This window comes from Acartia tonsa, chromosome 9 (genome assembly GCF_053477335.1).
Source record: "Acartia tonsa isolate MP-2025a chromosome 9, ASM5347733v1, whole genome shotgun sequence".
Lineage (NCBI taxonomy): Eukaryota > Metazoa > Arthropoda > Copepoda > Calanoida > Acartiidae > Acartia > Acartia tonsa.
The window spans coordinates 24443550-24454434 of record NC_137268.1 but is presented as its reverse complement, the minus strand read 5'-3'; the positions used below and the strand labels follow the sequence as shown (position 1 = coordinate 24454434).

Here is a 10885-nt window from a genome sequence, read left to right as displayed (position 1 = left end):
TGGGAAAAAACCTCTTTGAAATATTAATTAATTATTCAAATGTCGTCTTTGTGTTTAGAAATCTGTTGTGTCATTTTCTAATTATTTGTGTTGTCTGCTAAAAAAGATAAACAATGAAAATTGAATATGTCACGTTTTTCCTAGCAGTTTAATTAAAACAAAATCATTTAAATTCTGGCTAGTTAATATCTTGTTACTTATTATATTTTTAATTGAATAAGTTATGATACGTTTTTTAAAACATATATGAAGTATCACAATTTTATTTCTCTGTACCTAAGGATCGAGATTACTTTAATTTTGATGAACCCTTTATTTAATCATTTTACTTTAATTATTAACTTGCGGCTACGGCCCTAAGGGCTTATATGGGTATTTGCAGTAGTGTTGGTTGAATTTGATCCCCTATCTCCCCTCTATTTTTTTTAGTTTTAACAGTAAAATAAAAAATCCCACTAAAAATATATGTCTGGGGGGGGGGGGGGTGGTGGGAGTTAATTTGTAGAAAGCTGGATATAATACAATGCTAGACATCGTTTTTTTTTGTATGGATGAGAACCGGTTCCTATTCACCGGATTCGAATGAATGCCAGAAATAGTTTTACCAACTATTGTCACCTTTTAAAAAAGACTTTCATTGACCCTAAGATATTTTCTTTGGCATGAAATTTTAATATCTACTTTTTAATGTGTCTTCGCGCGCTAATTAGCTACATTCAAAACACAATATATTTTACCTCGTACCTTATTAACTAAAAAATTATTTCAGAAATTAAAATGTGCATTATTTAGTGATAAGCCTTCTTGTGAAATGACGTTAATTTAAAGATAGTTACAAGTAAGTATCATTATTTTTGTATACCTTTCTGAAAATAGGCATATAATTTTCACCTACTCTATCAACTAAAATTTTGTTGGGCTTGCTGGTCCTTTGTATGTCCCTTGATAGCTAAATAGTTTGTAAGTCTTTCTACATTATTTAAAACTAGAAGTATGGTTTGTTTAGTTTTAAAATTGTCTAACCGAGCTTAAGCAATCTAGAATACTACGAACATCCATATATATACGTACATCTCTCCGTCCGTCTGAAGATATGCGGCATAATACATAGAAAAAAGATTCACAAATTGACTAACAAACGAACATTGACTAACAATGCCTACTTTTTGCCTGTTTGGCCAAGGAATCGTGGTATAAACAATAATGTCATAGAGGACAACTATATCCCTAACATGTTTAAGCTAACGTTTGAGAGATTGTATTTATAAAACTTTGTGTACCAATATTATATAATTTCCAGTCCAATGTACCCCTCTCTTCTCCTATGATTAAGTTTTACTAATCACCTAATAAATGTAAATAATATACCTACCTATGCACTTGAATTACGTAAAGTAAAAAGACATTCTACTTACCAACTAAAAGAAAATTTTTTTTACTAAATGTTTTTTTTTTTACTAGTGTGCTCCGCCAAATTGATTAAGGGGGGGGGGGAGTTTTGACACATTTGCGTAAACCGTGTGTAAAGGCTATATCTTTGCACTTAGAGGATAGGTTGTTAAAGATAAAATAATTCCTATATGATGAATTTCCTCCAGATTTAAGATTTTTGGATAGGTCTCCAGGTTCCGGAGCTCTAGGCCTCCAGGTGGTCTCTATACAAAAAATAAAAAAAAAAATTTTATGAAGGACAACTTACAAAACAAAATATGCATCTTTTTTAATGTTATTCACATATTTGAAGAAAAAACATACATGTTTTGTTTCACAAACTGACATCTAACTTAACAAAAAAAATTTACCTGTTCAGAGACGACCTGTAAGCCTATCCAAAAAATCTTAAATCTGGGAGAAATTCATTATATAAGAATGATTTTATCTTTTATAGCCTATCCTCTCAGTCCAAAGATAAAGCCAAAACACACACTTTACGCAGATGTGACAAAACTTCCCCACCCCCCTTAATTTCTATTGTACCAGATATTGACTTTAAAGAGTTTTTTTTAAATGTCACATAAAGTTTGGTTTAAATATAATAATACCATTAGCTTGCGGAATGGGAGTTTAGTCCTATATCAACAGTAACACCCATGCAATTAAAATTTGAAAGGCCTTGCCCTTTTTTCACCTAAAGAAATACTCTCCTGGCGGAACCCTGTGCACGCCACTGTTTGAAACTTTTGGCTTGATAAAGCATCAATTACTAACCCTAGCTTTTGAAATCTTAATCACCCATAGAGAAGATCATTAATTTTCCTAAAATATCATTTGTAAAAATAACCATGGATTATAGGTAAATGGATAAAACAATGGACTATAAAATAATATGCATCCCCAAAATGATTATGAACAAAATTACCCTATCTGTAGATTACTACTGATTTGAAACCACAATAAATATTTAGTGTAAGTATAGTAAAGTTTTAAAGTAATGAGTAAGTTAAGTTTGGGTACTGGTGTAATTTAGAGTCCTATGTCCCCTCCCTCCTTGAAGAAATAAGCATGTTTTTCTTTATCGACAAAAAACTAAATGCCTACCTATATAAAAAATTTAGGCAATAACCTCTAACAAAAATAAACTTAGCCTTTATATTTCAGAATGAGGTGGAATGGAGGCAGCAACAATCCACGTAATGTCCTGGGTTACCACCAAAAAAAGGTACCTTTTTTATTTACCTTAAAGATGATTACATTAATTTTCGGTTAGGTTTTATTGATTTTAAGTTTATTTGGGGGGGGGGGGGTATGATACTTGACATATATTTATTAGAAGGATCAAGCTACTCTTTAGCTAGTGTCATTTATGTATATCTCTTAAAAACAGACGGGATGTGTAAGATATACTTACGTCTTACAAGTACACTAAAGGGGGGGGGGGGGAAATGTGGTGACTCGTGCCACGACATACCAGCAATTTTATTTTGGGTGCTACTCCCTTAGTTTTAGAGATAATTGGATGAAATCTTTTGGGCTGGGTCAGTAATTACCCCAACTACTGGTATCTTTCAAAAAGAACGGCGGCGGGACCGCCGCTCCCGCCGCCCGCCGCCGTTTTCCGCCGCCACCAAAAAAAATTGTACTGTATTTAAGATATACCTTGATATACGAGAATTTGAAAAAAATGACTAAGTCCCCCCGCAGGGCTGCTTATAAGGGGAAAAATTTTTGAAAAAAATAACATGGTCTCAAATGATTCCAAATTGCCTAATTCGGCGAGAAATGCAAAAAAAAAATTTTTTTTGGTGGCGGCGGAAAACGGCGGCGGGCGGCGGGAGCGGCGGTCCCGCCGCCGTTTTTTTTTGAAAGATACCAGTAGTTGGGGTAATTACTGACCCAGCCCAAAAGATTTCATCCAATTATCTCTAAAACTAAGGGAGTAGCACCCAAAATAAAATTGCTGGTATGTCGTGGCACGAGTCACCACATTTCCCCCCCCCCCCCCCCCTTTTGCCACTGACTGTTCTATGTCACTACGTTCGTCTATCAGAGACAGTTGCAACAAATTTTTGGTTAGTTTTTAATTAATTTTGAGGTTATTTTAAAGGGCGAGGATGCTGTATATTATAATTAAATTTATTTGTTTAGTCTGCTTTTACACGAAAGGACAGTAGGCATTTTTTTTCACAAAGGCATGACTTTTCATGAAAACTATTTAGTTTTTATTCATGGAACTACTACTTTCTTAAAAACTGAAATCTAATACCTACTTAACTAAAAAAAATTTGTTTTCTAATTTTCAAGAGAATGGTATTTTTTTGTGCCGATTGCTGTAAACATAATTTGCAGGCACCCGTGATCATTAATTACACAGCTGCTGTACATGAAAAGATACTTATATCTTATTTAAGGGTTCAGATTGCTTTTTTTCCTTGGTTTGTTTCTGTTGGACGAGAAACTTTGCATCTGACTGGTTTGTGAACATCATCATCGCTCCTTAGAGGTAAGCCAGGGTCATATTTTTTTTAGAGGGGTGGGGGGGGGGGGGGAATAATACCCTTTTCTGAACAGATATTTGGATGAAAAATCAAATAAGTGGGTACATTATTTCCATAACTAAACTCCAAAGAAATTTTAAACATATCATCAAATACAATTTATTCAATAACTACCTAAACTCAAGAAAATATAAAAAATACTTGATACATCTCTTCAAAAATCAAAATTGTAAGTAAGCTTTATTCAAGTATAGGGCTGATTTTAAATTAAATTTGTTATTCTCCTAACTGAATAGATTTTTAAGATATCAGTTTGACAACTCCTCTACACCCCTCCCCCCCCCCCCTCCCATAGAAGAGAAAAATTCATTTCTAAAAATTTACAACAACACTTAAATTTAGCTCGTCATTATTTTAAGTTTTAAAATTGTAGAACGGGTCTTTTGATTAATTAGATAAAATTAAATAAATACCTATGGTTTTAATTTATATGTTCGTTTTCAATATTATTCGTGAAATTAAATTATTTGTAGTTTGTAGGTTTACAAATTACAACAATATTTTTTTCAGGTTGAATGAAGTTCATTTGTTGAGAGATTGTGCCTGTGGTGGAATTTGGGGACAGAACTACCAATGTTTACATTATTGTGAAGCAATTATCAATACAAATTGCATCATTTTTATTACAGGTATTCAGTGGCGTGCGAAGCACTTTGTCTAGGGGGGGGCATTTTGAAGATTTTGTAAAATTTTGCCCCCCCCTAAAGCAAAGTGCCCCGGGGGGGCACTTTGCTTTAGGGGGGGGCATTTTGATTATATATACTAACTTTAAATAAGGGCGTTTTAAGGGGTGGGATTATTTGATTATGGGCCTTCTAGTCCTTATCCCTTCTTCCCCATCCCTTCCCCCATCCCTATTTCCCATTTATATCCCCCATCTCTTCTCCCCCATCCCTTCACCCCACCCTGCAATGACCGAAGGGAAGGGAGCTAGAAAGCATCTTCGAAAAAAAAGTACAGAAGATAATTTAACCTTCCCCCCCCCCCCCACCACAAAACATTTTTTTATGGGTGGAAGGGGATGTTATAAAATCTCAAAAGGAAGGATGAATAACCCCATTAAAAAATTTTTTTGGGGGGAGATAAAAACACTCATTTTGGAAATAATTTACTGAAAATTTACCTATTATGTAAAACTGATTTTAAACAAGGATGACAACATCTATAAGTAGCAAAGCACAAAAAAATCATTAAGAAGAATACAGACAAGTAGATTTAAAGATCATCTGTTGAAATCAATATATATTTTAGATAGAAAAAGTCACAAATCCTTGTTTCTGTATGTTGTGTGATGACAGTCAAAGTAAATTACATACTGGATGCTCGAAACAGCAAGAATTTTTTTTTTTTAATCTTATAATCCACAAAAAAAATTATCGTTCCATAAAAACCAAAGATATAAAGAAAATTACTTGTCCTTTCATCTACAGATATAAAAATCTCTTAGAAATATGGAAAACTTTGGGGTATAGTTTCTTTTGTGGCAAAGCCTCTTAAAGGGCATTTCGTCGTATTTTCATGGTAGCTTTTAATAGGTTATTCTAGGTTAAAGACAACAAGAGTGGCGTATTTTATCAAGTTAGGAATATAGAGTGTAGTTAGTTTTAAGGGTTTTTAATGAAAATTGCCATAAAAAAAACATGTCTTTTTGTAAGGGTATGTACACAAAGAAAAATGATAAACTTATCCTGAAAATAATATGACATCATATATAGTTATTAATTTAGACAGACATACAGTGTTGAGAAAAAGGCTTAGATAAATATCAACGCTGTTTTTTTTTATATAAAAAAACTTTTTAATTAAATATTTGTTGTTTTATAGAAATAAAAACAAAATATACAATGAAATAAAAAGCAGAAACCATTTGGAAGGGCGCGAAGCGCAAATTTTTTCTTTAAAAATGCAGGGAGGGAGGGGTTTTGGGCTTTTTATTACACTAGTCCCCAATATTTCATATAAAATTTTCTTATTCGTTGGCTCAACAACTTTGGGGACTTTAATGGAATTTTGATTGGTTGGTTAATTAAGTCGAGTTTCCATACATTTCATCCACTAATTGTAATCTATATAAGGGTAATCATCATTGGGGATGTACAAAATTTCTTTGGTAAAAAGTTTATATTATACAAAATAAAATGCTTCCTATTACCTGGTTTGTTATGTTCAGTGAAAAAAGATTATAACCTAATTTCTACACTAATAAAAAAATTTGTTAAGGTTAAATGAATAGTAACTGTCTGTTTGGGGCGAAGCGCCAAAATTTTTTTTTTGAGTATTTCTACACTAATTTAAAAATTTGGTAAGATTAAATGAATAGTAACTGTCTGTTTGGCGCGAAGCGCCAAAATTTTTTTTTGAGTATTTTTGATCTTTTTTTTGGAAACTGGGATAGTTTTGCCTTTTGTAGGGTAGGGGGCAAAAAGGGGCATTTTTGTTGACCAGGGGGGGGCAAAATGGGGCATTTTTCAACATTTAGGGGGGGGCAGGGGGGGCGGTGGCTAGGGGGGGGCAGGGGGGGGCGTTTTGGTCGCTGGGGGGGGGCGATTGCCCCAAATGCCCCCTTCGGTTCGCACGCCACTGCAGGTATTTTATCAAAATTTTCTGAAATCTAAACCTATCTAACTTTCATTTTTAGATGTCATGTTTTTTTTATTTAAATAAGTAAATATTAAATAAAATAATCGAATTTTGGAATCTGAATCTGTTTTTAATAGCGGATTCCGGATTCTTAATTGGCAGGCTAAAATTAGTGTCTTGAGTTTTTTCTTTCAACTCCTCCTCTTTGAAGGCAAAAATTTTCATCAATATATATAATATATTTAAAAATCTGGTGGTATTATCCTCTTAGAAATTTTTTTTTCAATATTGAAAATTTGAGTCCCCCCCCCCCCCCCCCCCCCCCCGACAGCGAACTATGAACTCTGGCCGTAACGCTCGGCTCCCTAGCCTGCCTAGCCGCAGCGCTCGGCCCCCTTGCCTGCCTAGCCGCAGCGCTCGGCTCCCTAGCCTAAAACCTAACCTAACCTAAAATAGTTGTTCGTCGGTAGTCGGGGGGGGGGGGGGGGGGGGGGGGGGGGGGTACAAAATTGAAAAAAAAAATTCTAAAAGGATAACGCCAATTTTTTTAATTTTTTTAAAATATCCTTTTAAAATATTGTTAGGATCCGGAATCTGAATCTGCCAAAATTAAGAATCCGCCACTTTTTTTGACGGATTCTTTAAGAATCCAGCCTAAAAATTCGACGGATTGCCATCACTAATTTATATACCTATTAAAGTTAATCTTTTTGTTAAGGAGTTTTGATATCAGAGGAGGACAGGATTGTTAATTCCATCCCAGATAACGAGATTCCCAAGGAGTATTCTGTTGACAAGCTACGTTGACATGCTACGTTGACATCCATGGCTACACAGAAAAACAAAATAATACCCTTTTTCTTTACTTACATTTTATATTATTTTCATTAATGTTTTAATTGTTGTGTTAAATTAATAAAATTAAGTCTGATTTTTTTATTACTTTTATTATTGGTAAATTGTAATAATATTCCAACATCAATCGTGTTTTTAAAAGCTTAGTTTCTTGTACCAATTGCCTATAGTGTTTGATAGTACATGCCTAATTTAAGATCATAAATATAACTGTGCGGACTGACAAACATACAGAGGTGTATATTCTACATGGGATCCCCTGCTCAGGGGGGGGGGGGGGGGAAATGTAAAAATTAAGAAAACTGAAAACATTTTTTCCATTTCCTCCCCCTCCTTGGTGAAAAAAACTAAAAAAATGGGTGGTAGGAGGAATAAAATAAATAAAATATAGAGTTCTTTAAATATTTTTCCATTTTCCCCCCTACTTGGTGAGAAAAAACTAGGGGGGGGAAAAAAATTTAAAAAATTTATAGCAGGGGAAAAAAAATAAATCTTGTGCAGAATATACACCCCTGCAAACATAATATTAAAAATTTGAAGAATGCAAGGTACTATTATAGCGTGTTGACGGATTTGAATTTTTTCCTAAACCGCGTTATAAGATGTCAAAGTTTATCCACTGCTGCAATCAATTGGTTAGCTGCCTCTAAATTAAGTAGTATAAAAAAGCTACAGGACCTTTATTTTTTTTAAATTCGTCTCTTAAGGTTAAACACCTGCCATAATACGGTTTTTTTCTCCAGATTTTAAGTACTACCGGCCGCCAGAAAGGGAGGGGACACTGGGCTGTTTATCACACTAGTCCCAAAAGTCTTACAATAAAGTTTTCTTATTCGTTGGCTTAACAACTTTAATTGATTTTAATTTAATTGGTTGTATTAATAAGTTGTGTGTCCAAAAGTTTCAACCACTAATTTTAATCTACAGAAGGGATAATTTTGTGTATTATCATTGGGGATTTACATTAAATTATTGACCATTGTCTTATCCCTTTAGATCTCTGAGCGGCCTTACACAAAGTATTGATAACGTTTTCTTATTCGTTGGTTTAACTACTTTGAGGACTTTAATTGGTTGTATTATGAAGTTGTGTGTCTAAACGTTTCAACCAATAATTTTGATCTACAGAAGGGGTAATTTTTGTGTTTTATCAATGGGGACATGCATCAATTTCTTGGCCATTGTCTTATCCCTTTAGATCCCTGAGCGGCCTCGCACAAAGTATTGATAACGTTTTCTTATTAGTTGGTTTAACTACTTTGAGGACTTTAATTTGTCTGTTAAGGTTGGACACGTGCCATATTACGTTTTCTTAAGCATTTATAAAGTTTTCCTATTCTTTGGCTAACAACTTTGGGGACTTAAATTGGTTGTATTATGAAGTTGTGTGTCTAAACGTTTCAACCACTAATTTTAATCTACAGAATGGATAATTTTGTGTATTATCAATGGGGATTTACATCAAATTATTGACCATTGTCTTATCCCTTTAGATCTCTGAGTGGCCTCACACAAAGTATTGATAACGTTTTTTTATTCGTTGGTTTAACAACTTTGAGGAATCAATTCGTCTGTTAAGGTTGAACACCTGCCACATTACGTTTTCTTATTTGTTGGCTTAACAACTATGGGGACTTTAATTTTCTGTTAAGGTTGGACACCTCCATATTACGTTTTCTTATTTGTTAGCTTAACAACATTGGGGACTTTAATTCGTCTGTTAAGGTTGGACACCTGCCACATTACGTTTTCTTATTCGTTTCTTATACGTTTCAACCACTAATTTTAATCTACAGAAGGGATAATTTTGTGTTATCAGTGGGGATATACATCAATTTAATGGCCATTGTCTTATCTCTTTAGATCCCTGAGCGGCCGCACACAAAGCATTTATGAAGTTTTCCTATTCCTGGGCTTAACAACTTTGGGGACTTTAATTGGTTGTATTATGAAGTTGTGTGTCTAAACGATTCAACCAATAATTTTGATCTACAGAAGGGATAATTTTTATGTTTTATCAATGGGGATTTACATCAAATTATTGGCCATTGTCTTATCCCTTTAGATCTCTGGGGACTTTAATTGGTTTGTTAAGGTTGGACACCTGCCATATTGCGTTTTTTTCTCTCCAGATATAAAGTACTAGCGGCCGCCAGTAAGGGAGGGGACATTGGGCTGTTTATTACACTAGTCCCCAAAGTCTTACAATAACGTTTTCTTATTCGTAGGCTTAATTTATTAACCATTGTCTTATCCCTTTAGATCCCAGGGCAGCCGCACACAAAGCATTTATATGGTATGGCCTAAAACCATGCAAATAAAGTAGTAAGATTTGCCTGTTAATTTTCCCTTCAATTGTAATAACATTGCACGCAGAGCAAGATGGGGACAACGGTCTGTTTATTACACTAGTCCCCAAAGTTTTATAGTGTTTTCTTATTCGTTGGCTATTTTATCTACAGAAAGGGTAATTTTATGAAAAGTCATTGGTGATGTACATCAATTTATTAGCCATTGTCTTATCCCTTAAGATCCCTGAATTGCACCTCTTGCTATGCTGTCTGTAGTTATGGTGCAGTTTGGTACAAAAAAAAGTTAAATATAAATAAAAAAACAAATGGAGATTCTTTGGCAGAGGATTTTTTTATATTTTGTATTAATAATACATACAGAAATATTATAATTTATAGCATTCTTAAAAGGAATCAAATAAGACTAGAATAGGTTAATAATATTTTCTAAAAACAATTTTTCTTTGATAAACTTGTATGGTTGGTAATTAAAATTTTTAATTTACAATGTTCATTTTTTGGTGGGTTTCACTAGCCATGAAATAGCATGATTCGCCATCATTTTAAATTTTAACTGTGATTTGTAAAGCATTTAGCACTGTTTTTTATGTGATTAAATCCCGAAATTAGCTTCTTTTTCACTAAATTATTAGAATTTTGTTCACTAAGTTTTTGGAAAACAATGTTAAAAATTTCAATTTATAATTTTAAATGTTGTCTTTCTCATTATATTAAACTTCTTGCTGAAAAGTATCTGAAATTATTTTAAAAATTAAAATTTGGATAAACATTCAAATATACATAAAAATGATATAATAGTTATTTCTCATCTTATTATAAACGGCTTTCCGCGGATATAGAATGTACAATTATAAGATTAAAACTATGATTGTACATTTCTATATTCGTAGAAAACTGGATATAATACGATGCTAGACATAGTTTTTTCGTATGGATGAGAACCGGTTACTATCCACCGCATTCGAATGAATACGAGAAAAAATGTTAGTCCTCTCTGCATATTCGCTTCGTCTCTTATTTTTATTTACATTTCATTTTCGTATTGTCTGTTTATTTTTATGTTTCGGTCTGCTATTGATGAGGGGAAAGAATTACAAGTGCTCAAACATGTTTTTTTTTTAATTTTTAAGAGATAGCTTTGCT

The 10885-nt window shown here is 33.5% G+C and overlaps 1 long non-coding RNA gene across 2 annotated transcripts; it reads left to right on the top strand.

Moving 5' to 3' along the window:
* The first annotated feature begins 511 nt into the window (after window positions 1-511).
* On the top strand, window positions 512-7510 carry LOC145328605 (uncharacterized). Of its 2 annotated transcripts, XR_013882525.1 has the most exons (5): window positions 514-838; window positions 2599-2659; window positions 3849-3940; window positions 4506-4624; window positions 7294-7510. It is a non-coding gene; the product is annotated as an uncharacterized LOC145328605 (long non-coding RNA). The 2 variants fall into 2 exon arrangements; XR_013882524.1 differs by lacking the exon at window positions 3849-3940 and having other exon boundaries at window positions 512-838.
* Window positions 7511-10885: the final 3375 nt, after the last annotated feature.